The 3,957-nt window shown below is 39.4% G+C and overlaps 1 pseudogene; it reads left to right on the top strand.

The window, feature by feature from the left end:
• Positions 1-400: 400 nt before the first annotated feature.
• LOC109505011 (probable serine/threonine-protein kinase PIX13) lies at positions 401-3,718 on the top strand (annotated as a pseudogene).
• The last annotated feature ends 239 nt before the right edge of the window (positions 3,719-3,957 follow it).

Here is a 3,957-nt window from a genome sequence, read left to right as displayed (position 1 = left end):
GTATTCAAATATGTGTGTAGCCCTTTATATACCATAATCTTCCATCACTGTATCTTTCCATAAGGCGACTATAAAAGTCACCCTTCTATAAGGTGACTATCCAAACTCCGATTTTTCTGACTGACTCATCCTCCTACATAGCGTGGAAAGGGGTACAAATGGCATCTAAAAATCACCCTATGGTAGGACAACTTTCTTCTGGACAGTATTTTGGTAAATACCTTTTGAGAAACATTATTTCGATAAATTATTTTAAAAATAATAATAAATAGGTAAAAAATTCTCTCCCTTTCCTCTCCTCTCATTTTCTCTCTCCGTGGCTCTCTAACTCCCAGGAGTAAGAGAGAGTGAAGGAGAGAAGCCATAGGTGCAAAGAGAGGAGAAAAATAGGAATTTAAAAATGGGAAACTTTATCGGTGCTCCTGTGAAATTTCCGAGCCCAACAAACAGCTGGTGTCCCAGTCCAGGTATTGCTCATACTTTGCTTCCCTTCTTCTTCATAGGTATATTCTTGCTATTGTTCTTTGATGCCGCTAATTGTATAGAAATAGATGCTTACTCCATACCAAATTCTCCATGTTTTTGTAATAACCATTTTCTGAATAAATTCTAGTTGTTTGTTATGCCCTCTATTTATGATCAAGGTTATATGTAAAAACTCTGCCTTTGGATTTATTCTTCTCATCATTCATTCCCAGTGGATGCTTTTTAGCAGTTTTCTTTCCTTGTCTTATTGTTTGATTATAAGTTTACAACAACAAGAAAGGAACAACAACAACAAAAAATACAGCTTCAAGCTTTTCTGAAGTGTCCAGTATGGTTACTAAGCAAAAATATTGGGCAGAAATAAGGCCTTGAAATATAATTTGGTTTGTTATTAATATCTCGTCTTTCTCACCAATTACGACTGAATGTTCTCCTTCAATAGCTTGTAACTTGGAATTGGCTCGTTATGATCAATATCTCATCTTTCTGTTCTTTCTGTCTGCCAGTGCACAAGGATGCTGGACGTCGAAGACTACCACCACCACACCAAACCTATCAAGCGTCAGCAACAGCACCTTCAGGCAGTCCATGGGCAGTGGCGTGAGCATGGATGAGGTGTACCAGGAGGGCCGCATCCTGGAGGTGCCAAACCTCCGGGTCTTTACATTTGCTGAATTGAAGAGTGCCACCAGGAACTTCAAGCCAGACACCATCCTCGGCGAAGGAGGTTTTGGGAGAGTGTACAAAGGATGGTTCGATGAGAAGACTCTGAATCCTTCCAAGAGTATGGCCGGGATGGTGGTCGCTGTTAAGAAACTAAATCTTGAGAGCATGCAAGGGTGGGAGCAATGGCTGGTGATTGCTTAAATTCATTCAATTCAGGAACTTTTTCTGTCTTGTGTAGCTATTTTTAGGTGTTTCGTTATTATTTCTGAGAGCATATAATCTCTACTTTTTCACTCTTCCATGCATTGGGAGTCGATAGAAAGTTAATAAGCTTTGGTGTTATTGTTTGAGTATTTTCTCCTTGTTCATTGTTATTATTAATTTGTTAGTTTACTTCAATTTTGTGATACATACATCGTTTATTTTTCTTTGACTAAAAATTTGCCTTATTCTTTTCAATATACCAATTATTTTTCTTTCGTGATCCAGGTGAATTTGACAAATGCAGATGTTTAGTCCTTTCACTTTTTCATTTATATGATTTGGTGTGATGGCTGAATAATTTTATTATATTTCTGACATTTTTATGAAATTGAATTATAATTTTTTTCTTCTCAGGCATGTTAAATTTCGTTCCAGACATTTCTGGCTTTTCATATATTCTTAGTAACTTTAAGTTGGTTTAATCTTTATTTAATTCATAGGACCCCCACAATGTCCTCCTTGTTTCTTATAAACGCACACTTACCATATCTTTTGCTTTAAAAAAGTGTTGAAAGGTATATTAGAAAAAGAAGCTTGAGGCCTTGCACTTTGAATTTTTTTTTTAATAATCATTCATAAAGGTTGCTAGCATTGTTAGATTAATTAGTAGGTGTTGTTTAACAGTATGCATGTTAGGTTATTTCATTAATTTATATATTTGTTCTATTCTTGGTGGGAAATGCAGTCCGAAGTGATTTTTTTGGGAAGGCTTTTGCATCCAAACCTCGTCAAACTCTTGGGTTATTGCTGGGAGGATAAGGAACTTCTCCTTGTGTATGAGTTCATGGCAAAGGGGAGCTTAGAGAATCACCTCTTCAGAAGTAAGTCCTACAATGAAAACTACTGGTTTTCAAGGTCTCACACTGTTTACAATTACAAAATTGTTGGCCATACCATAACATAAAATTCAAATAAGGATCTTAAGCAAAATCAATATCCTATCACTGACTATTCTCATATATGCCACACTATATATTGGATTCAATAATCTTGATTACAGTACTCTAAATGAGAATGTTATGTTTAGCTAATGGCATTATCTCTTTTTCTAGTCCATGATCCAATGCAATACCATGTCACTTTTTGGCAGGAGGGATAGCTCACCGGCCACTCTCATGGAGCCTGAGGCTGAAGATAGCAATAGGTGCTGCTCGTGGTCTTGCGTTCTTACATGCATCAGAGAAACAAGTCATCTACAGGGATTTCAAGGCTTCTAACATTCTTCTTGACTCAGTATTTTTCTTCTCTGTGCCTCCCAAAAAAATCAAAAGATTCTTCTCAAGAGGCACTGAACTAATTGAATTTTGCTTCATGCACAGAACTACAACGCAAAACTCTCCGATTTCGGGTTGGCAAAGAATGGGCCAACTGGTGGCGACTCCCATGTCACCACGCGAGTCATGGGAACGCAGGGATATGCAGCTCCAGAGTACATCGCTACCGGTATGCATCGCTTTCGGTTTCTCAGTGACTAGTTTATATAAAGCTAAAGTCATGGTGCTTTTGATCCACCCATTTCATAAAGAGGGTTCTGGGCCCATGAAGGACCACTAGATGCCATGCTTACAAAGAGTGCTCAATTCCTGCTGTGCTTTAGCTAGAAGGTGGCAGCATTGTACGTTAGTCATTCTCCATCAAATTTATCCTAGACTTACAAGGGAACCTAGCTCATTCTTCATTTACAATTCAGATATTATAAAAATTCAACCAAACAACCTCTGGCATGCATGGTCTCCTGTTGTCCTTAATTTGTCTCCATCTGAATGAACTGAACACTTAGCTCAGAGATAGTCCAATGGCATGTTGGCATTCTTATTCAAGTTTAAGCATTCTGAAGGTTCAAGTGGTTTCTATCAATGATGCCTGTATTTTACCAATTCTTTGTACTGACCAAAGTTTATATCATTTAGGCCATCTATATGTGAAGAGTGATGTATATGGATTTGGAGTAGTGTTGCTAGAAATGCTGTCTGGCCAGCGGGCACTTGATGCGAAGCGACCGAGCGGGCAGCATAAGTTGGTAGACTGGGCTAAACCATTCCTAGCAGACAGGAGAAAGCTTGCACGTGTGATGGATCCACGGCCCGAGGGGCAGTATCCATCTAAAGGTGCTCTTCAGGCAGCGCAACTCACTCTAAGATGTCTTGCTAGTGATCCTAAAAGCCGTCCATCTATGGCGGAAGTTGTGCAGACCCTTGAGCATATTGAGTCCTTGAAAACCAGATCGAAGGACTCGAAAGATGTGGCTTCCAGCCTATTGTTATAGCCCAAAACCAATTCAGCCCATCAAAATCCACAACAAAAAAAAAAAAAAAAAAAAAAAAAAAAAACAAACAGGGGATCAAACCGGGAAGAAGACTCCCGATAGGAGTCTTCTTCTCCGGCGAGACCCGGGCAAGATCGGACTCCTAGGACCCCTCGGAGTCCTAGGGTTCCCTATAAGAAGACCCCCTCTCCCTTGAGACCGAACATCGGCCTCCTCCCTCTCTCTTTCTCTCCGATTTTTCCGAAGTAGAGCCGCGGACACCGTTTTAATTCTCA

The sequence above is a fragment of the Elaeis guineensis genome, chromosome 11, assembly GCF_000442705.2.
Source record: "Elaeis guineensis isolate ETL-2024a chromosome 11, EG11, whole genome shotgun sequence".
Classification (NCBI taxonomy): domain Eukaryota; kingdom Viridiplantae; phylum Streptophyta; class Magnoliopsida; order Arecales; family Arecaceae; genus Elaeis; species Elaeis guineensis.
The sequence above is the reverse complement of the archived record's forward strand: the minus strand, read 5'-3'. Positions and strand labels throughout refer to the sequence as shown.